The 27,299-nt window shown below is 37.2% G+C and overlaps 1 long non-coding RNA gene across 1 annotated transcript; it reads right to left on the bottom strand.

Moving 5' to 3' along the window:
• Nucleotides 1-18,887: 18,887 nt before the first annotated feature.
• LOC308650898 lies at nt 18,888-21,430 on the bottom strand. Its single transcript, XR_014022428.1, has 3 exons — nt 21,382-21,430; nt 20,356-20,569; nt 18,888-20,035 (listed from the first exon to the last, which is right to left on the bottom strand). It is a non-coding gene; the product is annotated as an uncharacterized lncRNA (long non-coding RNA).
• Nucleotides 21,431-27,299: the final 5,869 nt, after the last annotated feature.

Raw genomic sequence — 27,299 nt, 5'->3', positions numbered from 1 at the left:
CCCCAGTGGTGTTTCCTTCTTAAAGAAAGCACTGCAGTGGACATTACTAAGACTTTAAATATACATGAGCATGTACTCCTCCAGTGGTATATTAGATCAGAGGAATGTCTGGGTCAAAGCTGAAACCATGGTGTATGAGTGTCCATTTCCTCTTGTTTTTTGTTTGTGATGCTGGAGCTATTCTTGTTAAGATGTTGCAAGTTTTAATAATTTCCAGTTAAAAAGGAGGCTAACAGGGAAAGAAAAGGAGACTGTAACTTTAAATCTAAGATGCTCCTTGAACACCCTCACCTTTGCTCCCCAAACCAGTTTTCCTCCAGACATGAATTCTTAAAAAGCCTATGAGTCTCGTAAGTCTAGATAATTAATGCCTACATGCAATGCTGGTTTACACAACATATTTTCCTTCAGATTAAATAAAGCCAAGGAAAAATACTGTTAGGACTTATGATGTGTTCATCTTCCAAATATTAACTGTTAGCTAGATGACACCATTCTAGAGATACTGAAAGAATCAGACCACCACAACCCGCCCAGTGTTTTATGATGAAGAGAATTGAGCTCACCAGGCTCATGTCACCCCAAAGTATATTCCTGACCACTATTTACAAAGTTACCTTAAAAAGAAGATCCCAACATAGGGGTAGGAAAGACGGTGGAATGAGATGGACATCATTATTCTAAGTACATGTATAAAGAAACAAATGGTGTGACTCTATTGGTGTACAACCAGAGATATGAAAAATTGTATTCTATATGTGTCATATGAATTGTAATGCATTCTGCTGTTGTAAATAACAAATAAAAATAAAATAAAATATCCAAGCTTTTTTGGGAAAAAAAAAAAAAGAAGTGCCCAAGCTGGGTGGTACATGCCTGTAATCTCAGCAGCTTGGGAAGCGGAGGCAGGAGGATCAAAGTTCAAAGGCAGCCTCAGCCACTTGGTAAGGACCTAAGCAACTTAGCAAGACTCTGTCTTAAAATAGAAGAAATAAAAAGGCTAGAGATGTGACTCAGTGGTTAGGTTCCCCTGAAGAAGAAGAGCCCAAGACCCCAAAAGTGTGTCTCACACTCAAGTGCTCACACTCTTTCATTTGAGTGTGTGTCCTGCTCTATTGTTTGCTTTCCTCAATAAATCTCCCTGCTTTCCTAAATAAATCCTGCTTGAGCCTATTTTTTTCTTTTATTACTGCATTTAATTATACACAATAGTTGGAATCATTTGACAAAGTCATACATCTATGGAATTTGATTTACCTACTTCATTCCCTGATCCTCCCCTACCCTTTCCTCTCCCTCCTCCCTCCACTAATTCTCATTCCTCTGCCCTACCATGCTTTCTTTTGCTGTTTATCTATTTATTTTTGGTTGGTGCTTTATAGATATGCACATAGGTAAAATTTACCATGCATACATTTATACACATAGGTAAAATACATCATACATTTATACATACACATAGTATAATTTTGTTAAATTCATTCCACATTTCTTCCCTTTTCCAGTTCCTCCTCCCTCCCTCTTCACCTCCTTCTTATAGTCCACTAATCTTCCCTCTATCTTTATAATATCAAATTTCTGTCCTTCCCCCCCCACCCCACCCCCGCTCTAGCTTCCACCTATGAGAGAAAACATTCAACCTTTGATTTTCTGAGTCTGGCTTATTTCACTTAGGATGATGTTCTCCATTTCAATCCACTTAATAGCAAATGCCATAATTTCATTCTTCTTTATGGCTGAGTAAAACTCCATTATGTATATAGATTTTCTCAATTCATCTATTGACAGGCATCTGGGCTGGTTCCATAATTTACCTATTGTGAATTGTGCTGGTATAAACATTGATGTAGCTATGTTGCTACAGCATGCTGATTTTAATTATTTTGGATAAATACCAAGGAGTGAGATAGCCAGGTCATATGGTGGTTTCATTCCTAGTTTTTTGAGAAATGTTCATACTGCTTTCCAGAATGGTTGTACCAACTTGCAGTCCCACCAACAAAGTATGAGTATACCTTTTCCCTCATATCCTTGCTGGCATTTATTATTATTTGTATTCTTGATAATTGCCATTCTGCTAGAGTGAGATGAAATATTAGTGTAATTCTGATTTGTATTTCCCTGATTCTAAAGATGTTGATTTTTTTTCATTATTTTTGTTGGCCATGCTTCCTGAAATTATTTTCTGTGACGAAAATCAAGAACTTGCTAATGCTTTGTTGAGGTTCCCTTCTCCCTTCCCTCCTCAGACCTCTATCTGGTGATGTTTTGACCATTGTGCTGCATGATCAGAGACTCCTACACAAATGTGTCATGTGATCCAGACAATCTGTTCTCTGTCCCATAGAGTTTCCACAACCAGCAAGTTGTCCACTTTAACATTAATGAAGTGATATTAAGAGGGAGGGTCTTTGAAGGTGAATAGGACATAAAAACTCCATCCTTTTGAGTGGGATTAAGGATGTAGTAACAGGGGCTTCATGTACCATTTTGCTCCCTTGCTCTTCACCTACTGTGCGAGAACACGGCATTCTCCTCCTCTTGAGGGGGCATCAACAAGGGACCATCTTGGAAGAAAAAGCAGCCCTCACCAGACCAACAAGGGCACCATCTTGATTTTAGATTTCCCAGCCTCCAGAACTCTGAGAAAATAAATGTTTGTTCCTTATAGGCTATTCATCTGTAGTATTTTTTTATAGCAGCACAAATAGACTAAGGCAAATGCTAAGTCAGTTTACCTACAAAATAGAGGAAAAAGAAAAGATGAAGGAGAGGGATTCAACCATGAGTTCATCCATTTTATCCTCCACTGCTTCAGTGGACATATGCTGCTTCTCTAGGTGGAAGGCCTTGGTCAGAGGTAGGCTGGCTTAAGAGGAAAGTGAAAAACTTTCTTCTCTCTTCCTATTGTTTCATTTCTCCCTTGATTCATCTTTCAGTAGACCAGTTTTGCATATTTTTTCTTTTTGTTGATGGGGCAGCTGTGTATATTATTTTAATTCTACTAATGGTTTTTGTTGTATCTTAACATGTGAGCCTGCATTTACTTAACAGAACCTAATATCAAATTCTATTCTCTCCACTCCCACCACCCCATTCCAACAATTTCTCTTCCTCCCTCTTTTCTTTGCTCAGCTTTTAGTGAAGAATCTGTCAAATTTTCCAGATGCTCTAATAATTGTTTCCTTACAACATGCCTCTTCTTCTTCAAGATTATTTTAGATGACATCATAATTAAAATTAAATTGCATTTCATTTTTTATAATTTATTTAGATTTGACTAAATTTTATAGAATTTCTACTACTTATTACTCTTTCTTATATATTAAGTGGCTTTTCTTTTCTTTTTTGATACTCTTTCTTATATATATATATTTTTTTATTGATTGTTCAAAACAGTACAGAGCTCATGATATATCATCTTTCATACATTAGACTCAATTGGGTTTTGAACTCCCATTTTTACCCCACATACAGATTGCAGAATCACAATTGTTACATACTCACATTATTACATAATGGCATATTAGTGACTGTTGTATTCTGCTACCTTTCCTATCCCCTACTATCCCCCCTCCCCTCCCCTCCCCTCCCCTCCCCTCTTCCCTCTCTACCTCCTCTGCTGTTGTTCAGTTCTCTCCCCCTTTTCCCCCCCTCCCCCTTGCCCCTCATAACCTCTTATAATTTTGTGTATCATTGAAGGTCTCCTACCATTTCCATATGCTTTCCCTTCTCTCTCCCTTTCTCTCCCCCCATTCGTCTTTGTTTACTATTAGTCTTTTCCTCATGCTCTTCCTTCCTGTTCTGTTCTTAGTTGCTCTCTTTATATCAAAGAAGACATTTGGCATTTTTTTTTTAGGGCTTGGCTAGCTTCACTTAGCATAATCTGCTCTAATGCCATCCATTTCCCTGAAAAGTGTACACTTTTCCCCATATCCCCGCCAACACTTATTGTTGTTTGACTTCATAATGGCTGCCAATCTTACTGGAGTGAGATGGTATCTTAGGGTGGTTTTGATTTGCATTTCTCTGACTGCTAGAGATGGTGAGCATTTTTTCATGTACTTGTTGATTGATTGTATGTCCTCCTCTGAGAAGTGTCTGTTCAGGTCCTTGGCCCATTTGTTGATTGGGTTGTTTGTTATCTTATTGTTTAATTTTTTGAGTTCTTTGTACATTCTGGATATTAGGGCTCTATCTGAGGTGTGAGGGGTAAAAATTTGTGCCCATGATGTAGGCTCTCTATTTACCTCTTTTATTGTTTCTCTTGCTGAGAAAAAACTTTTTAGTTTAAGTAAGTCCCATTTGTTTATTCTTGTTATTAACTCTTGGGCTATGGGCATCCTATTAAGGAATTTGGAGCCTGACCCCACTATATGTAGATCGGAGCCAACTTTTTCTTCTATCAGACGCACCATCTCTGATTTGATATCTAGCTCCTTGATCCATTTTGAGTTAACTTTTGTGGATGGCGAGAGAAAGGGATTCAATTTCATTTTGTTGCATATGGATTTCCAATTTTCCCAGCACCATTTGTTGAAGATGCTATCCTTCCTCCATTGCATGTTTTTAGCCACTTTATCAAATATAAGATAGTGGTAACTTTGTGGATTAGTCTCTGTGTCCTCTATTCTGTACCATTGGTCCACCTGCCTGTTTTGGTACCAGTACCATGCTGTTTTTGTTACTATTGCTTTGTAGTACAGTTTGAACTCTGGTATCGCTATACCTCCAGATTCACTCTTCCTGTTTAGAATTGCTTTTGCTATTCTGGGTCTTTTGTCTTTCCATATGAATTTCATGATTGCTTTATCTATTTCAACAAGAAATGCCATTGGGATTTTGATTGGCATCGCATTAAACCTGTAGAGAACTTTGGGTAATATCGCCATTTTGATGATGTTAGTTCTGCTTATCCATGAACAGGGTACATTTTTCTATCTTCTGAGATCTTCTTCTATCTCTCTCTTTAGGGTTCTGTAGTTTTCATTGTATAGATCTTTCACCTCTTTTGTTAGGTTGATTCCCAAGTATCTTATTTTCTTTGAGGATATTGTGAATGGAGTGGTTTTCCTTATTTCCATTTCAGAGGTTTTGTTGCTGATATACAGGAATGCCTTTGATTTATGCATGTTGATTTTATAACCTGCTACTTTGCTGAATTCATTTATTAACTCTAGCAGCTTCTTTGTAGACCCTTTTGGGTATGTTAGGTATATTATCATGTCATCCGCAAATAGCAATAATTTAATTTCTTCTTTTCCTATTTTTATGCCTTTAATTTCTTTTGTCTGTCTAATTGCTCTGGCTAGTACTTCGAGAACTAAATTGAATAGAAGTGGTGATAGAGGGCATCCCTGTCTTGTTCCAGATTTTAGAGGGAATGCCTTCAGTTTTTCTCCGTTTAGGATGATGCTAGCCTGAGGTTTAGCATATATAGCTTTTACAATGTTGAGGTAAGTTCCTGTTATCTCTAGTTTTTCTAGTGTTTTGAAAATAAAAGGATGCTGTACTTTGTCAAATGCTTTTTCTGCATCTATCAAGATGATCATATGGTTCTTGTCTTTAAGTCTGTTGATGTGGTGAATAGCATTTATTGATTTCCGTATATCGAACCAGCCTTGCATCCCAGGGATGAATCCTACTTGATCATGGTGCACAAGTTTTTTGATATGTTTTTGTATTCGATTCGCCAGAATTTTATTGAGAATTTTTGCATCCAAGTTCATTAGAGATATTGGTCTGTAGTTTTCTTTCTTTGAAGTGTCTTTGTCTGGTTTTGGGATCAGAGTGATGTTGGCCTCAGAGAATGAATTTGGAAGAGCTCCTTCTTTTTCTATTTCTTGAAATAGCTTGAAAAGTATTGGTATTAATTCTTCTTTGAAGGTTTTGTAGAACTCCGCTGTATACCCATCCAGTCCAGGGCTTTTCTTGGTTGGTAGTCTTTTGATGGCTTCTTCTATTTCTTCCTTTGTTATTGGTCTGTTTAAATTGTGTGTGTCTTCCTGTCTCAATCTTGGCAGATCATATGCCTTAAGAAATTTATCAATATCTTCACTATCTTCTATTTTATTGGAATATAGGGTTTCAAAATACTTTCTAATTATCTTCTGTATTTCTGTAGTGTCTGTTGTGATATTGCCTTTTTCATCCCATAGGTTGGTAATTTGAGTTCTCTCTCTTCTTCTCTTCGTTAGCATGGCTAAGGGCCTGTCTATCTTATTTATTTTTTCAAAGAACCAACTTTTAGTTTTATCAATTTTTTCAATGGTTTTTTTTGTTTCAATTTCGTTGATTTCTGCTCTAATTTTAATTATTTCTTGTCTTCTGCTACATTTGCTGTTGTCTTGCTCTTCCTTTTCTAGGTTTTTGAGGTGTAGTGTGAGTTCATTTATTTGTTGGTTATTTCTTTTTTTGAGGAAAGAACTCTAAGAAATGAATTTTCCTCTTAAAACTGCTTTCATTGTGTCCCATAGATTCCGGTATGTTGTGTCTGTATTATCATTTGTCTCTAAGAATTTTTTCATCTCCTCCTTTATGTCTTCTGTAACCCATTGATCATTCAGTAACATATTGTTCATTTTCCATGTGATGTAGGATTTTCCCTTCCTTCTTTTATCATTGATTTCCAGTTTCATTCCATTGTGATCAGATATGGTGCATGGTATTATCTCCACGCCTTTATATTTACTGAGTGTTGCCTTATGGCATAATATATGGTCTATCTTTGAGTAAGATCCATGTGCTGCTGAGAAGAACGTGTATCCACTTGATGATGGTTGATATATTCTATATATGTCGGTTAAGGCTAGGTTATTGATTGTGCTGTTGAGTTCTATAGTTTCTTTATTCAGTTTTTGTCTAGAGGATCTGTCTAATGGCAAGAGCGGTGTGTTGAAGTCACCCATAATTATTGTGTTGTGGTCTATTTGACTCTTGAACTTGAGGAGAGTTTGTTTTATGAACGTTGCAGCTCCATTGTTTGGTGCATACAAATTGATAATTGTTATGTCTTGTTGGTGGATGGTTCCTTTTAACAGGATATAGTGTCCTTCTTTATCCTTCTTGATTAACTTAGGTTTAAAGTTGATTTTATTCGATATGAGTATGGCCACTCCTGCTTGCTTCCGAGGGCCATGTGAGTGGTATGATTTTTCCCAACCTTTTACCTTCAGCCTGTGTATGTCTTTTCCTATCATATGAGTCTCTTGAAGGCAGCATATTGTTGGATTTGTTTTTTTGATCCAGGTTACTAGCCTATGTCTGTTGATTGGTGAGTTTAGGCCATTAACATTTAAGGTTACAATTGAGATATGATTTGTACTTCCAGTCATGCTTCTTTATTTATTTATTTCAGTTTGGCTGGTTTTACTTTTTGGTTATTTTCCTCCCCCTTTATTGAGACACCTCCTGCTGTTAGTTTTGGGCACTATTTTTCAATTCCTCTTCTTGTAGTATTTTGCTCAAAATGCTTTGCAGTGCTGGTTTTCTTGCTGCGAATTCTTTTAGCTTTTGTTTATCGTGAAAGTTTTTAATTTCATTGTCAAATCTGAAGCTTAATTTTGCTGGATACAGTATTCTTGGTTGGAATCCATTATTTTTCAGCATTTGAAATACATTATTCCAGGATCTTCTCGCTTTCAAAGTCTGTGATAAGAAATCAGTCGTTAACCTAATTGGTTTACCCCTGAATGTAATCTGCCTCTTTTCTCTCGTAGCTTTTAATATTCTCTCCTTGTTCTGTACGTTGGCTATCTTCATAATTATATGTCTTAGAGTTGGTCTATTATGGTTTTGAATGTTTGGGGTCCTGTAGGCTTCCAGGATTTGGCAATCCATTTCATCTTTCATCTCTCGGAAGTTTTCAAGAATTATTTCATTTAATATGCTGTCCATTCCTTTGGTTTGAGTCTCTGTGCCTTCTTCTATCCCGATGACCCTCAAATTTGTTTTTTTTATGACATCCCATATCTCTTGAATAGATTGCTCATGGGATTTAAGCATCTTTTCTGTGTTGACTATATTCTTTTCAAGTTGATAAACCTTGTCTTCATTATCTGATGTTCTGACTTCTACTTGATCAAGTCTGTTTGTAATATTCTCGTTTGAGTTTTTAATTTGGTTTATATTTTCCTGCAATTCTAGGATTATTGTTTGATTTTTTTTTAAGATCTCTATCTCCTGGTAGAGCTCATTCTTTGCCATTTGAATTTGTTTGTTTAATTTGTTTTCAAAATATACTTTTATTGCTTGGACTTGCTGTCTCATGTCTTCCCTAATATTCCTTTCCATTCAAGTTAGGTAGGCCTTGAGTTCATTCCCTATCCCTGCTTCTGATGTTTCTATGTCCTCCTGTAGAATTAAGTTGTCCTGTATTGTTTGTACTCCTTTTTTTCCCTTGTTTTCTCATGTTGTCCACGTTACTTTCCAGCTCTATTTGATTGCCGTGTTTCTGCTCTCTTCTATAGATTTGTTTTGGTTCTGTATTACTCTGTTGTTTCTTCTTTGTGTTGTTAAACTGCCTGCTAACGTGGATTCTGCTGGGAAGGAATTCCGACGGCCGAGCTCCAGTGACGTCACTACTCTGCTATGACGGGCCCCAGGCTCCTTGCTGGGGTGTCCTAATGGGACTGTGTGACTGGACTGTCTCTGTTTGGTTTCAGCTCCCCGTCGAGGCAGGCGGGCAGTCTCCAGCCGCCCAGTATCTCAGGCAGCGGGCGGGTGATCGGTCGCCGACGGGGAAGTGGACTTCAGCCGCCCAGTCGCGGGCAGCGGGCCGGCTGTCGCCGGTGGGCGGGCGATCTCTAGGCACCCCGTCCTGCGGTAGGTAGCCGGCGGGTGGGCGTTCTCCTACCGCCCAGTTACGCAGGCAGTGGGTGAACTGTCGCCGGCGGGCCTGCGGTTTCCAGCCGCCCAGGCGCGAGGGCCTGGCCTCTAGTCCCCTAGTTTCTCCTGCTAGTCTTGGTTTCTCCTGCTAGACCAGATTTCCCCTGAGTGATGGCTCTCAGCAGTTCAAACTGTACTCTGGACCTGCCGTTTGTTGGGTGTGGAGGGTGTCTATTGGGGACCCCGGCACCCTATTGTTTTGTTCCCGTTGTGGGGGATAGAACTGTACCGCTTCCTTCCCCCTCTGAAATCCCGTACTCAGCCCGGAGGTCAGTGCGGGCTCATCCTGCAGGATTCCACAGAATTGCAGCCACTTTTCTCCCTGCTTGCTAATTAATTACTTCTCTGCGGCGCCCCGCCTTCTGTAGCCGTGGGGAAGGCCGGGCGAATCCGTCAGCCCGGATCCCCGGGGTCGCACAATTGCCTATTGAGATCCCCGGAACTCTATCATTTGTTTTTTTCTCCTCTTTCTTATATATTAAGGAGTTTTTTTTTCTTTACTTGTGATCTTTACTCTGATTCCTTTTATTGAACTAGAGTATTTTCATAATTATCCAGAATGTGTACAAGGTTGGCATGCATTTATAATCCCCATCGAGCTAAGACTCTGTTATTTTCCTTTTTCCTTGTTAACTTATTTCTACAGAAAAATATTAGACACTTTACATTTCTTGACATTAGAAATGGGCCTTTGAAAAATAATGCCATCATAAACTGGTGAACTTTTCCAGCCTGAAGACATAATAGTTTTTTTCAGATCTGAGGTATTGTCTTCTAATATTTTGTTGATTGTTTTGCTTCAAAGAGGCACATTTGTTCTGAATGATCAGCTTTGGGTCCTTCTTTTTATTTTTTTATTTATTGTCTTTTGTGGTACCAGGGATTGAACTCAGGGGCACTTCACCACCGAGACATATCCCCAGCCCTATTTTGTATTTTTATTTAGAGACAGGGTCTCGCTGAGTTGCTTAGCACCTGTTTTGCTGAGCCTGGCTTTGAACTCTCAATCCTCCTGCCTCAGCCTTCCAACCACTGTAATCAGTAGTGAGCCACTATGCCAGTCCTCCTTTTTGAACTGATGGTTCTACCTGTGTAGCTACTGATTTGTTGTTATTATATAGCTTATTTGGAGTTATTTGCTGGAGTGAGTCTGTTCAATTCTTACAAAGCTCTGGCTCTGGGATTTCCCCAGAAGAATCGTTCTGACAGTTGACAATTAGGAGTGTTGAACCTTTTCTCAGATAGGCTGCTAGTGAGGGAACAAAGCAGGTAGAGGCAATTCCCTTCCAGGTGTGTATATCTGAGGATTACAAAATGATGTTATAGGACACATATAGACGGTAAAACACTAAAATGAAGCACATCTATCATCTCACATAGTTCCTTATTTTATGTGATAGGAGCAGCTGAGAACTATTTGGCAACTATGTTAATCAGCTTTAAATCACTGTGATCAAAATATCCAACAAGAACAACTTAGAGGAGGAGAAATTTATCTGGGGCTCAATGGTTTCAGGTCTACATTGCTTTGGGCCTGGGATAAGGTAGGGCATTGTGTCAGACGGGCACAGCTGAAGAAAGCTACTCAATTAATGGCAGCCAGGAAACAGAAGGGGGGCAGTGCTAAGAGCCAGGGACCTATTTCCTCCAGGCATGCCCCACCTGCTTAGAGTTACAACCCAAGAGTCCATTAAAATTATTAATCCACTAAATGAATAAATACACGGATGAGGTTACATCTCTCATAGCCTAATAATTTCACCCCTGGCATTCCTGCATTTCTTAACACATGAGCTTTTGGGAGGGGACGTCTCATATCCAAATGATAACAGCAATCATCCCTAATACAATACCATGTTATTAACTTTAGCCCTCATGTTGGATCTCTAAACTTGTTCATTCTACATATCAGCTGTTTTGCATCCTTTAATCAACCTCAACCTCTTCCCATTCTCCCAACTGTCTGTCATATCTACTGTTTCATCCTTCATTTCTGCAGATTTGCATCCTTTTGGGGGGGGGAATTTCACAAATAAGGAGGATCTTGCAATATTTTTGTTCTGTGTCTGGCTTATTTCACTTAGCATAAAGTCCTCTAGGTCCACCATATGGCCAATGGCAGGTTGTGGTAATTTCTTCCCTTTTAAAAATTGAATGGCATTCTCCTCTCTCTCTCTCTCTCTCTCTCTCTCTCTCTCTCTCTCTCTCTCTCTCTTTCTGTGTGTGTGCATGTTTGAGAGAGAGAGAGTATGTGTGTGTGTGTGTGTGTGTGTGTGCACGCGCACACATAATATTTTCTTTATCCATAATCTGTCAATGGAAAGTCAGACTGTTTCCCCATCTTAGCTTTTTTGAGAAATACAGCCATGAACATGGGAGTGCAGATCTTGATGAGGTGATGATTTCCCTTCCTTCGGAATCTACCCAGATGAGGAATTTCTGGATCATGCTACAGTGTAATTTTTTTATTTCTTTAAGAGCCCCCACACTGTTTTCCATAATGGCTGTATGGATATGCATTCTTACTGAGGGTATACTAGGGTTTCCTTTTCTCTACATCTTTGCCAGCACTTGTTATCTTTGCATTTTTGATAACAGCCATTTTTACAGGTGTGAGGTGATACAACTCATTATGACTTTAATTTGTATTTCCATGATGATTCGGGATATTGAGCACCTTTTCATATACTTCTTGGCCACTTTATATCTCCTTTGGAGAAATGTCTGTTCAAGTTCCATGCCCATTTTTCAATCAGTTATTTATTATAGTTATTTATTTATTGCTATTGAGTTGCAAGAGTTCTTTATAAATTTTGAATATTAACCCTTTATCAAATATGTGTTTGCAAATATTTTCCCTGCCCATATGTTATCTTCATTTTCTACAGTCTGATGTAGTCTCGTTTATGTATTTTTTGCTTTTGTGGCTTGAACTGTGGATATGATATCCAAAAACCAGTGCTAAGGCCAATGTTGAGTTTTTTTCCCTATGAGCTCTTCTAGGAGTTTTATGGTCTTGTATCTTAAGTATTTTATTCATTTTGAGTTGGTTTTTGTGTATGATTTAAGACAAGGTTCCAATTTCTTTCTTTCTTTTCATTGTATGTGGAAATTCAGTTTTCTCAGCATCAGTTTTGAAGAGAATATCCTTTCTACATTGTGTCTTTTTCAAGCCCTTGTTGAAAATTAGTGACTGTATATATTTGGATTATTTCTGGACTCTCTATTCTGCTCCATTAGTCTACGTGTCTGCTTTTATACCAGTTGTTTGATTACTATAGTTTTTTAAATAAAATTTTATGTTACAAATTTGAGGTAGTGTATTTATTTCAATTAACAAACTTTATTTTTAGAGAAGTTCAGGTTTACAGAAAATTTGGGCATAAATAGAATTCCTATGTGTCCCTATATCTCCCCATACATGCACAGTTCCCCCTGCCACCATTACCAGCATCTTGAATTAGTGTGGCACATTTGTTGTAATCAATGATCTAGTATTTAAACATTATTACTTAAGTTTGTAATTTGCATTAGGGTCCATTCTTTGTTTTATGTATTCTATGAGTTTAGCAAATGCATAATAACATTACAGTATCATACAGAATAATTTCAGAACTATATTTTTAATAAAGAAAGCTTTTTAAAAAATCATATATTTATCCTGTCATAGACCAACTGTGTAACGCCATCAGGAAAATGTGAGTGTCTAGGCAACTGTGTGTTGAGATCAGGGTGTAACAGAGCCTTTTGTGGCTAAATAGAATTTGACCTGAGATCCCTGATATTCAACATTGGTATTAGGGAGAATCTGGTTCAATCTGCTTAAGTAGAACAGTGTCTCTGGGGAGCGAATTTTAAGACAGAATAGTTGTGATGATAAAGTATAGTTTGGACCAAAGCCCAATGGCACAGAAGAAAAATGAGTTTCCAAAAATAAAAATGTCTTGGGATGCTCTGCTAAGGACACTGTGAAAAGAATAAGAAGATGAGCTACAGACTGGGAGAACATATTTTCAAAAAGATACATCTGATAAAGGACTACAATCCAAATGTATATACTCTTGAAACACAAAATAAGAAAACAAACAACTTAATCTTAAAAGTGGGCAAAAGACCTGAACAGATGCCTCACCAAAGATACACAGAGGGTAAATAAGCATACTAAAAATGCTCATCTAGTTATGTCTACAAATTATAAAGTAAAACAAGATGCTACTGCATACCTACTAGAAGAGCCAAAACCCAGAACACAGAAAACATCAAATGCTGGAAATGATGTGAAGCAGTAAGATCTCTCCTTCACTGCTGGTGGAAACACAAAGTGGTTTAGCCACTTTGGAAGACACTTGACAACACAACACCAATCATACTCTTCTGACACAATCCTGCAATTTCACAGCTTGGCATTTACACAAATAAGTTGAAAATTTAGGAATGCCCCCTCCACACACACACAAGCTATTAAGCCATGAAAATACATGGAGGAAATATAAATGCATATATAACCTTATGGCTTAATTTTTTTTTTATGTGCTGAAGATTGAACCCAAGGCTTTGTGCCAGGAAAGTGATCTCCCACTGAGCTATATATCCCAAACTCTAAATGCATATTGTTAAGTGACAGCAACTATTCCAAAAAAAAAAGGCTGTATAAAAGCATGATTTCAACTGTATGACATTGTAGGAAAGGCAAAACTACAGAGACATAAAAGATCAGTGATTGCCAGAAGTCAGGAGGGAGAGAGTGATGATTAAACAGCACACAGAAGGATGAGGGGTGGGTAGTGAAACTATTCTATAGATACTACTTATATGGGGATTTTCTGCTCAGTTCTGTGAACCTGAGCTGCTTTAATTTTTTTTTCTTAAAATATTATCTTGAGGGAAATGCTATCCAAGCTGACAACCAAGATGAAAGCCAAGGTTCCCAGGATTTGCAGAACAGAGCTGGTTGGACACAGAATACAGCTGATGTCAAAAGATCCTCCAAACTCAATCATTATGCCTGGCATGGTGTCCTGGGTGTAACCACTGCGCATGGCCATATTAACTAAAGAGGTAAATAGAACATAGCACATGCTGCTAAACTTGTTCTCTCTAGGATTACAGTGAGGGGATCAGGACACAGCAGTATGGCCCTGCAGTAGGCTAGGCACCTCTGCTGCCAGACAATAACAAATATGTAACAAAATTCCATCTCATGATGAGAATCAATAGCAAAGGTGCCATTCAGCTATAATGGCTGTCCTCTCTTGAGTGTAGGTATAAGGCAGGTGATTTGAGGAATCTGGAAGCCCAAAGGAATGCTGTAGGTGAGTCAGGGAGGGAAATGGAAGGAGCACTAGAGGAATAGTTAGTAGTTGGACTGTTTATTAATCCTGGAGTTAAGAGGTTTCCTTTTTAATTTTATTTTATTTTGGAAAAATAGTACAAAGTAACATCAACTCAGTTTTGTGATATTCCTGATATAGGAATGCTTGGTATTTCTATTGTTTTCCTGAATTCCATGGTTTTATTTTACATTCTTAAATTGCTGTATATATTCAGAACTCAAGAGCACACTTTGTGAAGACAGGGATTTAGGAAATTATCCCTCCATCTTAAACTCTATACAAAAAATGGTTTGGTTAACATTGTATCTGAAGGACTTTATGTAAGGATATTTTGCCCAAAGGGCCTATTTATGATTCTAGAGAAAAACAGATTGAAGCCCTAACATATTTGTCACATAGTCATCTGCCCTTGGCTTCCATTTTCTTCTTGGTGCATTGTGATTCCACTGCTTTGGGATTGTCTGTAACAGGATAAGACAATGTGATACCCAATGGCTGCTCTGTGAGAGCTCTGAGTTGCATTTAATTCTGTTCTAATGTTACAGGATTCTCAGGCTCCTTTGCCCTCTTTTTTCCTCTTCTCACCCAGTTAAAAACAAATCAGGTCATACCCATTACAAAAGAAACAAAAACAGAAAATAACAAGCATTGGTGAGGATCAGGGAAAATCAGCACCCTGGGGCATTACTGGTGGGAATGTAAAATTGTGCAACCACTTAAAAAAAAAACACTATGAGAAATATCTGTTCAGTTCATTTGCTCATTTATTGATTGCCTTGCTTGTTTTTTCAATGTTAATTTTTTTGAGTTCTTATATGTTCTGGATACTAGTCCTATGTTGGAAGAATAGCTGGGCACAGATATTTTCCATTCTATAGGCTTTCTTCATTATGATGTTTCCTTTGCCACACTTATATTTTTGATATTTCAGCTATAATAGAAAAGGATGGTAAAAACTATCACCAGAAATGATGGTTTCTTAAGTTTAAATAAAATGGAACATGTATTTAATGCTCTAAATTAATAAATGTCAAAATGATATTAAGTCCTGATTTTTTAAATATATAGAAATAATTGTTATTGATCAGGAAAACAAAATAAAACCTAGTCAGGCACAACCTGTAAACAGGTTTTGAATTACACATTCATTGTTAGGCAGGAATTCCTAGAGACTTAAAATAGCCACTTTCTATTATTTCACCAATTTCTCCTCCACACTAAGGAAAATAGAATTTATTGGCCTCTTCCAATTTATGATCTTTCTATATACTCACAGTTCAGTTTGTTGTGATCTCTTTCTTAATCAAATTTACCTGTTAAATGTGAGATTTTAAAATGTTAAATTTGTTTTTCTGTTGGAACACTTTGCATTTTAAGCTTTTTGTTTGTTTGTTTGTTTGTTAATATGCATGCCTTATTAAGAGTATTCCTCTTCTGGTGTTAACAGAAATACAAAACATATATCAATAATCCCTATTTTAGATTTTTTTTTTAAATAAACCATTTAAACAACTAAAATAGAGAACATGTATAGAACTGAAGTTCTTCTTACCTGGAAGGGGAAGATAAGAAGGGAAGGGAAGCACTTGAAAGGAATCCCCAGGTGCTATGGATGAAACCTAGGGCCTAGAGCATGCTTGGCAAGCACTCCACCACTGAGTTATACTCCTAGCTCCCCAAATAGTATTTTAATTGGCAATTTAAAAAAAAAAAATCAGTGTTCTGGGGCAGGCAAACCAACATCTGTGAGCCTTTCTGTTTTTAAAAATAAAGTTTTATTGGAACACATCCATGCTCATTTGCTTACATGTCGTCCATAGCTCTTTTTGCATTACAAAGACAATTGAATTATTGCAACAAAAGTCAGATGGATTGCAAAGCCAAAAATATTTACTACCGGGCCTTTTGAGAAAAAAAAAGAAAAAAAGAAAAAAATCTGTCTCCTTATCTAGGGACAAAATAAAGGAAAAAGAAAACAAAACTCTCCCTCTTGCAGTAATGGTACAATCAGAAGATTCTAAAATAGAAATATTGAAAAACAAGCATTAAGCCTCATGTTAATTAAAGCCTTACATCTAAAGGTCACACTGTGGTCAGTCAGTATTCTTTGCTGCTAGATGACAGGAAGTATGAGTTAAGTTCCTCTGACTGTGGGAATAAAGAGCAATTTGCTATGTCCAGATATATTAGACAATGGTTTTTTAAAAATTTTTTTTAGTTGCAGTTGGACATTTATTTATTTATTTTTATGTGGTGCTGAGGATCGAACCCAATGCCTCCCACATGCTAGACAAATGCTCTATCGCTGAACCACAACTCCAGCTCCATAGGCAATGTGATTTTTTAAGGACAAACAATAATAAGCAAACAGCAATGATATAATAAACAATAAATATCAAAATGATGCAGATCCTTCCAAATATTTTTTGCTTGGGTTTATGGACCAACCTGACTTAGTTTTATTGGAACAGTTGCTGCTTTGGGACCTCAGGCTTTGAGGTAGGGAATAACAGGTGAGCAGTGGCATCATAGAAGCACATTCTACGCTCTTCTGTTTGCAGTCTGGGGATCCTGTGTTTTTTGGTAGGGGAAAAAAAATCTTTCAAAGTCTCCTGTACAGGACATAGTCTTTATCCTGAGACCCAGTCAAGATGCAAATTTACTGTATTCTTTCCTAGCTATGTTAAGACAACAAATTTCCATTTTTTATTTAAGTGCTTTGAGTTGATTTTTGTCACTTACACCACAACTGTTTTTTGTCTGTTTTTAGTTCTACCTGATATATGATTTTTCACTCCTAATAGGTTCATCTATGAGGATAACTGAACATAATGTTTAATGTCAGACTTGCATTAAACTCACACAGTTTCAGTCTGTTAACTATGTGTAATTTTGACTTTAAGTTTCTACTGTTATATGACAGAAGAGATATCTCCAGAGAAGCGTCTTAGGAGTTCCCAGAAGAAAGAGGTATTCAAATCAAGTCCAGTGGGATTCTTTGCATATAAAACAGAAAAGAATTTCAGCCTGAGCCAGACAAAGGCATAGACTTTGAGGACAGCAGATACATTCAAGGGAGAAGGCAGGCTGTTTCCAGAGTGAGAAGCAGCCCTGCCTTGGGATGGCGGTCCAATATTTATAAAAGGACTATATCAGGAACTGGACTGGAGGTGGATCCAGGTGGAGCTACACAATTTCACACAGGTTTTCCTTGCCCTTGCTTATTTCCCTCATTTTGCAAGGGCATGGGCTAAGGGCACAGGCCAAGGGCGTGTTGCTCAAGATTTACAACTGTGCCTTCTACATCTCAATGGCTTGTGAGTGCTTCCTTTAAGATTTGGTATTTCTCTCTCTTAATCCTAAATCTCTATCTCAATATCTCTTCAAAATGGAGATAATAATATCTGCTTTCAAGAATCATGTGATGATGAAAGAAGATTACATATTTGCAGAGCATAAGGCATGAAAGAAACAATAAATTTTATGAAGAAGGTCCTTTGGTTCTCCTCAATCAAATCATAAACAACAACAACAACAAAAACAAAAACAAACAATGGATCTAGAGGTCCTGACCATCACCTCTTCCTACTTAACCTCTGCATGCTCATTCTTCTAGGATTAATCCACTCCCTTTTGCTCTGGGAAGCCCACTTGCCCACCTACCATGTCACTAAGCGGAACCAGATGAGAATTCTCAATGATCTAATAACTCTCTGGGGTTGGTACTTATACCAATTATATCATGTAACCTCGGTGTTAATACCTTTCTACTTTACCCATAATAACAATATATGTTTATTATGAAAAATTTTGAAAATACAGAAAAGCCCAAAGAACATAATAATAAGAAAGAACACTTCACTTCCACAACCCCAAAATAATTTTCTTTTTCCTCTCTCTCCCATTCTAGATGTACTTTATTGGTACAGTTTCAGTTACCACTAAGAAGCAACCTGGATTTAATATTCAATTGGTTTCAACAATAGGAAATAATTAGCTCTCATAATAAGAAATAAGGTGACTTCTTGAGGACAGTTCATCAAAATCATTCTTCAATTATAGCAATAAGGAAATGGGTCAGAGACTATTTTAATATCCCTTAAATGATTTTATAAGACGAAATGAGAAACAGTAAACTATTTCTAAGTATTTCACATCTAGTAAATCAGCCTTATAGGAAATTGACTTGCACTAGGTGGATTTTTAGTGAACTGGCTTTTGGCCACCAACCTCCAGCCATTTACTTCAACATTGACTGACCAGCAGATCACAGAACAGCATCTGGGACCTCTCCATTTTTCTGCTTTCTCCTGGCATGAAGCACACAGCTGTGTAAGAGGAGGAGGAAAACCTCATCAAAATTGTGTTGTTTAGGAAGAAAGAGGGAAATAGCATGAGTAGGAAGCCTGTAGGAAATGGGTATAGACAGAAATCAAGTTTCTGCCCTCTTAGTTTTTTTTGACTTGCCATATATACAATTCCCTATGTCAGTAAGTATTTTTGAGAACATGATTTTGACTGAAAACATATTTGTATGAAAGCATCTTTATTTTATAACAGGTTCCCTGTTAGACGGTTAGGGTGATTCAATTTGTCTGTGTCATAAATCACTCAGTGTTTTGTGCTAAAACTGTCAAATTACTGTCCATAAATACATGCCTTGAATAATGCTGTTTCTTTTACTGAAATAAGCATTACCATTTACAGTTAATGGTGACCTTATATCATTAATGAATCAATAAATGATTTTTCAAGAAAATCCTGGATTCGTAATATACATATATACTTTTTCAACCTCACATCCTCCACCCTCCCCCAACACCGAAAGAGCTCTTGACCAATTCTTCTCAATAAATATTTCCAGATAATTTTGCCAGGCCCTATAAAGACCCAATCTCTGCCTATAAGAGCTTATAACTTAACTAGAGTTTTTTTCTGAATAATCACAGCAGATAAAGAGCTTGGAATACCAGAACTGTTTGATCCACACATTTGTTTAATATCTATTGACTATCCTGGAAAACAGAGGTGCAATGCTCTTGTGGAACTTGGTAGTATTAGTACTGAGAAAGAAGTCCAGTGCATAGTTTCAAGTGGTTCTTCCCATCTTTTGTTCCCCAGCCCTTTGCTACTTTGAAAGGAAACATCTGGTCTCCCTGCCTTTTTCTGAATATTTTGGAGAGAATGTTTAATGTTAATTTTCTCACCTTTGGCCTTGTCACTGATGTCATAGATAATGTAGCTATTTCAGCCAAGTCCTAGACCTAGTCAAAGAATATACTTTTACAAACTTTCTTTCCTCATGGAGTCTGTGGCTCACTAACAAGGCAGGAAATGCTGCTCGCAATGAACTTTGCTGGCTGTGCCTGTGAATAACATGGGAGCTCTGGAATATTGCTGACCCAGCCCCTGCATTCTCTCCCAGGGGACCCTGGGTCTACCAGAGTGTGACAGCCACAGAGTGTACTCGATTCTGCTTTAGGAGTGTTGTTCCTTTTGGAATTTTTCAAGATAGAAATTTATCCTTATGGATCTGCCTGCCCATCCAAGAGATAGCTGGGGATGTGGCTGAAAAAAAAAAAGAAAAGAAAGTTCCCTGGCTTCACCTGGACCAAAAGAATCAGATCCTCAAGGCATGTGGGAACTACTGGTCCAAACTTCTCATTACACAGGTGACTAAAATCTAAGCCAAAGAATTCACCCAGGCTCTCCATCGGGCATAATGCACTTTATATCTTCAAACATCAACTTCTTTCTTAGTTACCAAAAACAGGTCAGTGAAGCCATTGGAGGCACTGCTAGTCTTCGGAATCCTCCTAAGGAGATAAAGAGAGGCCAGTCAATAAAAGGAGGCGGGGAAGGAGGGAGATGAGGGGAAGAGAGTCCCGGTTGCTGCTGGCAGGAAGCATCAGCAGAGAGCCCAGGAGTTATCTGTGCAGCCACCTTACATCACGCCGGCCTTTCCTTTCCCAGGGTCCAGCTCAGGGAGCAAGGCCTTGCCCATCCTGGCCTCAGATTCCTGCTCTGCTGTAAGGCATGCTGCTCAAGTAGGAGGGCACTGGAGAATCCGGACAGCACTGAGATCTGCGGCACCGGATCTCATAAACCAGCCCAGGACAAAGAGCAGCTGACTCACTGTTAAATTTTCGATGACGCGGTGTTGGCAGAGCCCCGCTCTGCGCAGAGCTGCTGGCCCCATTCTTCCCTGAAGGCCAGGAAAAGGTGCAGGCACGGCCGGAAAGACGCACCTACAGATGAAGCTCAGCCAAGTAGCCCAGGGCTGCTCTTTTCTACTTAATGCAGATAAATACAGAATGTCCCCAATCCTTCCCTTGGTCCACCTCCAGTGCCTACAGATGGTTTTGTTGGTGGAAAGACAACAAAGAATAATTAAAAATAAATAAATAAATAAATAAAAATAAACTCTTTTCTCCCCCCTTTTTTTTTTGCAGTATTGAGTAAAAAATAAAATAAAATAAAATGAAATAAAAACAAATCCCTGAGGCCTCACTCATGCTAGGCAAGTGCTTTACCAACTGAGCTACTTTCTCAACCCTAAGTGACTTATTTTTAACAGTCGACCTTGAATTCAAGTGAAAGGAGGCCAAATTGCTGGGCTGAATTACCCAATAAGATGCATTTATTCAACAGATATCTTTTGAGTCCTTGTTATTGAGAAACAAAACCAGCAAGCATTCTTGCTTTCTGTAACTTACATTCTTAGAATGAAAATCTAAATCTCTAGGTAATTAATGAAATATATGCAAGAATGATGGTTTCTTTCCCTGACATAAGAGCTTCTTCATATTTATTAAGATCTTCATATTTTAACATTTAAAGAGTGGCAATTTAATCAAATGAAAGTAACTGAAATAAATATTGTGGCATCCTAGCCAATAAGAAAAACTAATTGGGTTACTTTCACTCTTGCATAGTGCAATAAAACTCCTCAAAAACACACATTACCATGAAAAGCAAAATTTAGAAAAGTTCATGATTAAGAATCAAAATCTATAAATCATCATATTCAACTTTTTTTACTCCCATATTAACCTAAAATCTATTGGTTTACGATTTTAATAATATCCTAATAACTATAATCTGTTGAACACTGTGTGCCAAGTATCATGTTAATATGCATTAAAAAAAATTTAATCCTCACCATAAGCCTTTGAGTCAGGTCTTGTTATCTCCATTTTGTAGATTTGGTCCAGCACAGAGAGGTTAAGTAACTTGTTCAAGATCACACAGTTCTGCATCCAAAATCAAACCCAATTTGCCCCGCAAGTCTCTGTTATTAACTAGTAAGTTCTAGTGTCTCCCCAAATATCCCTATGGATCAGTCATAGATTATTGGTGGGAAAAGTATCACATAGTGGTTAAATGCATGGATTTTGGTGTCAAGCATTCTTGATTTGCATACTGATCCTACTGCTATATAGTCAAACAGCACTCACCTCACTGAGTTGTACCAGGGATTATAGGATAATCTGTGTAAAACTCACAGGACAATTGTTAGCTCTTAACTCTCAATTAATGTTAACTATAAAATTGGGACCCTAATATTTTCATCATATGGTTGTCATGGAAATTAAAATGAAATAATAGATAGAGTGCTTAGCACACCATGTGCCTGGTGTGTTATAAACACCAAAGAATAGAAGCAGGCAGGCCTATGCCAGACACAGGAACAGACATAGACAATACTACAAGTAGTAGATACCTCAAGTATTCATAGATGGTTCTCATGTGGGTTAATTTTTTTCTTCACTCTGTACCCATTCTGGCAACTCAGTTGTTCCCTGGAACACATATCCCAAAACTCCAGTTTTTTTTTTTTTTTCAATAATATTTTAAAAGGACTAAGGGACTAGCCTGGGCCAAGCTGTGAGTCATGACAAAAGCATGTACATTCTGGGATCTCAGCCTGCTGTTCTATTTTGCTCTGCAAAAGCATGACCCTAGAACACCACTAAAAATAAGCAGTATAGACATTAATATGCCCTACTAAAAGAAGTGAGTACATTATGATCAGGATTTCATTGTGGCTCAGAATTGTAACTCTCCTTGTAATACCTGGTCAAATTAAACTGAGAAAACACACCTTAAGTAACCTATTTAATCACGGTGTTATTAATCCATTGTTGGCGTCATCCATTTTTCTTCAGAAGTGGGATGAATCCAGGTTCCCAAAAGGGCTGGAGGAGGGGGTGATGATGCACTCTAATAACACCCAGCAGTATGAGTCATATAATACTCAGTGATGGGGCTGTCAGGATGTGCCGCTGAATCACAGTGATAGCAGTCAGCACCCTTCAGGCAACACCCAAAGGCTCTGAGAGCATCTAAGTATTCAAATCATGGTGCTAACATGAAACACAAAGAGGTTCCACTGCTCAAGAGATTTCACTGACTCTGGCACAGGCCACAATGGAAGCACCAATAAAACAAAACAGCAAGATGAGATACCATCAAGATTTTTCTGATGACTATAGCCCTAATATCCTCAGAATGATGAAAAAAAAGTGGCCCCATGAAGCCATCACCTGAGGCCTGCCTAAAATCTCAGAGTAAAAGCTGTCAGAATCCAGATTTATATCAATTTTAAATTTATATCAAACCATCCAATGATAAGTATTAGGGATTATTTTAATTTAGATAATAGCAATGACTATGCTTTGAGGTATCATTTCTTTTATTTGTTTGTTTGTTTATTTTGTAATTGTAAATGGACAGAATACCTTTATTTGTTTATTTTTATGTGGTGCTGAGGACGGAACCCAGTGCCTCACACATGTTCGTCAAACACTCTGCCACTGAGCTACAGCCCCAACCCTGGGTATCATTTCTTTATTTCACTATTAGATCAGATAACAACAAGTCCTGATGTAAATATTTTTAACCTTTCAACTGTGATATGGAAAGCCAAAGTGCTAGAAAAGCATCTGAAACATAATATCTCCATTATAAATATGAAGTATAGCCCCTGAAATGAGGGGAAGTCTTAGATGGAAAATAAACCAGGTAGATGAAAGATGTGAAAGTCATATTAAAAACCCAAATTGGTTGATTCAGTGAGAAGAAAAAGATGGGTGCACTGGCATCTCTAAACCAATGAGAAGTGCCCTGGAATTTACCATTTTCCACTAGTTGGACTAGCATTGTCTAAGCATCTCACTGTCAGTTTCATTGTCACAGAGTGCAGAGAGGTAATGGTGCAGAGCCTTCAGGGGGGAGAAGGAAAGTGCTAGCTTCTAAAACAACTGGGAGAGGGGAGAAGAACACTAAAGGGACAATATGGAAGATAGGACAAGAACAGTAAAGCAGCAAGCAGGGAAGCAAGTAAGTGATGAGGTTTCAGGGGGCTGGCGCTGTTGCTCAGTGGTAGAGCACCTAACCAGCATGTGCAAGGCCCTACGTTCCATCTCCAGCACCAAATCAAACAGACAAAACACCCCCAAACAAAGCAAAAACAAAAAAATAAAAGACTATAGGCTTTCTGTCACACGAATCTGGCTTGAAATATTTCTATAAAACAGGACTGACCGTGTGTATCTTGAACATTTAATGAGATAATATACAAAAAATATCTAGCAAGTTCTTAACTACACAACATACACTCCAGGTTAAAGAAATGAGAGCTGTTAGTATGAGCAATAAGAAAGCAAGAATGATAATTCAGGGCTAGTTTCAACGTGCCAGTCCACTAGAGTCTGAACATTTTCTAAAACCTAATGATAACAATGAAGCACATTTCTACATCTGGATTGCTCTCTTAAAGGGCAAATCTTATTATAAGGGGAAAGTGGAGGTTAATTTGGCAAATTCACAAGGGGCCTATTTTTTATTATTTCATTTGTAAATTGGGATGAAATAAATACTCTAAGGGTTAATTTCATCGGAAGTAATAAAAAATCCCCGAAGGTCTTTAATTATATATTTGGTAAGATTCCAAATACTTTCTGAGCTACTGTATTATTTAAGCCTTTAAACTACATACTTAAAATAAACATTTCTACAGGATAAACTGACATAGCTTTTCAGTAACCTGGTAGCTTGAGGGAAAAAAGAAATGTTGAGTTACTGTTATAGATATTACAGACATAAAGGACCTAACAACCATTGGTGGTATTATGGCTGCTTTCTGGTTCTGGTTTGGATTTGGGGGTATTTATTTACTTTGGGTTCTGATTTGAACAAACTAACTGCAAAAAAAATTTTTTTAGATAATCAGTAAAATATGATTATGGATTTGATATTATATATTAAGGGGGGAAATGTTAAGTTTTTTGTTGTGATGATATTATGGCTATAAAAATGCTCATCTTTTCAAAAATTTGTGCTGAAGAGTGTAAGTGTAAAGTGTACTCTCACAGACTGTTTTTTTCTTCCAAATACTTCAAAAATGGAGGGAAAAAACCCTCAAGGACCTGATAAAGCAAAGATGGCAAAATCCTGATAACTAGGAAGTCTGATGATGAATCCATGATACTTTATTGTATTCTTCTCTTTAATTTAAATGTTTTATATCTTAATATGGTAAACTATATGAAAAGCATTTGAAAACAAGGCAGTTGATTTTATCCCGATATTTTCATTTATTACTAGGAAATAAAAATTCAATTTATTCATATTTACTTTTTTCCCCAAGAAGTTAGATTACACCTTGTCTTTATATTCTGTCAGAAGAAATATGATGTCATGATCTGAAATTTACAGTACTTACAATTTCAAAACCTCTACACTTTTTTTCATTTGAAAGATGGAGACTTTTGATGTCATTAGAAAATCTGGCTCTTACTGAGGAAGTTTATGTACTATGAGAAGTTCTACTAAGATTTTAAAAGTATTCACTTCAAAATAACATAGATAACCAGTAAAGCATATTTTCTATTTCAAGTAGAATAAGACAGACTATTATATCTATTCTTAAACTGATAAATTTATTCTTCAATGTATGTAAAATGCAAAGAAGTTAAAAACCAGGATCCTAAAAGTTCATTTCTGATTTTTAAATTTGGGAGACAGGCCTCTCCTGATCTTTAGAACAAACCTATGTTTTTATTTCAACACTTATTTCTAATGTTCCTTTTTGGGGACAGAAAAAAATCATCAATAGCCTATTAGAAATGTGCAAAATAGCCAGGTGCAGTGGTACACACCTATAATCCCAGCAATTCTGGGGATGAGGCAAGAGAATCTCCAGTTCAACACCAGCCTCCACTATTTAGTGAGGCCCTAAACAAATTAGTGAGACACTGTCTTTAAATAAAATATAAAAAAGGACTGGCGATGTGGCTCAGTGGTTAAGTACTCCTGGGTTCAATCCCTGGTACCAAAAAAAAAAAAAAAAAAAAGGAAAAAGAAATATGCAAAATATGCCTTTTTTGTTTGTTTTGTGTATGTAGTGTGTGTGTGTGTGTGTGTGTGTGTGTGTTAGTATGTGATATTTGCTTCTAATCTGAACCTAGTTTAGTTTCTTCTTTCTGTTCCTTTATCATGACTGAACTATTTGGGATAATTCTGCAGTCATGACTAAATATTTATAAAAGTTCATTGCTTTTTCCTGGGTTCTTTCATGTGGAATCACCCTTCTTTACCTTCTAGCTTATCTTTTGAGCCATCCTCTGTGTCTTTTCTGCCTATGGCTTCATTTCCTTTTTTTTAATCACTCACATACTGTTTCCACCTCTCAGCTTCATTTTAGGATAACTTCTCTGCCCATAGTTTGGCAAGAGAAGAGTGATCAGTACATATTTCTAGTCTGTGAAAGAAAATGCTGTCAGAAAACCTGTTGAGGAAAAAAAATAATGACTAGAATAATACTTAGAATTGCATTTTCCAAGTGAACACATAATAATAGCCATACAAAATTAAGATTAAAATTTAAAAAACAATTTTTCTTAACTAAAAATGCTCTAAGCTGATATAAGCTGAAACAGTTTAAATTGCATATGAATGTTTACTAGGAAAACATTACCCCACAATAAAAGATTTTTATACTGAAATTTGGAGTTCTCTTAATATAAGAGCTGTCAGTATACTCATTGTTCTGGAATTCCATCTCCAGCACTGCAAAAAAATAATTATTTTTCTTTTAATTCTACACTGTAATGTAGCAAGCTCAAAACCAAACTACAGATCTACTTGAAATAGTGCCAATATCGTTCTGTTTGTAAGTAACATTAAGATATAGATTCATGGAAAAGATATATATATTTATTTTCAATGTATTATAAAAGTATCAAAATATAAGAGCAGATATTCAAACGCTCCTCATATCAAAATATAATCAAAATGGAATAGCTGTAAAAGCTATTTCCTTTCCACCTATTTTTGCATAACATCCTGATTGACCAGCTGCAAAACTTTTGATATGCTTGAGATGGTAATGCTAATTTACATGGCAGGCCTGTTTTGGATTAGTCATTCTGTACAGAAAAAAAAAATGTGTCCTCAAATGTAGGCAATATTTTATGCCAATAATTTCATTAAGTATTTTTGTTTTTTTGGTAATATCTGACACAAGCTGACTTCTGCTTTTCTGTCCTAGGGCCAGTCAAAATATTCCTCTTTAATAACCCAAGGAATAGAGCATACCTAATTCTGCAAATCAAAAAGTCTAAGAAGGGATGAGAAATCACTTATCATGTTCCTCCATCTTAAAGTTTGAATTAGTGGTAAATAAAAATATAGCCTGTTTACAAAGATCATCAAAGATGAATGTTCTGTAACTTCAGTGACTAATTCCTCCTTAACAATTATTTTCTTCAACCTGAATCCAAGGCATGAGTTTATTCTAATTTCCTTCACTGCTAAGCAGAAGAGTCACACCCCACCTTTGTCATCACTGGGGTAGACTTGACATTCTCAGGGCGAACGTCCTGAGTTGATCTGAATGCTCCAGTGCTGCTAAAGCATTTATTCTTCTAGAGTCTCAAGGTGCTTTCTGTGTACAAAATCTTAACTTGTTCAACCTCCCTACAGCTGTAGCTCTGGCCTGAGCACTAACCTGCCTTGATTCCCTGCAGAACTCCCTCCCCTCTTACACACTATTCACAGTTTTACATTCTGATATTT

Source organism: Spermophilus citellus, assembly GCF_964194105.1.
Source record: "Spermophilus citellus genome assembly, chromosome: 6".
Classification (NCBI taxonomy): domain Eukaryota; kingdom Metazoa; phylum Chordata; class Mammalia; order Rodentia; family Sciuridae; genus Spermophilus; species Spermophilus citellus.
The sequence above is the reverse complement of the archived record's forward strand: the minus strand, read 5'-3'. Positions and strand labels throughout refer to the sequence as shown.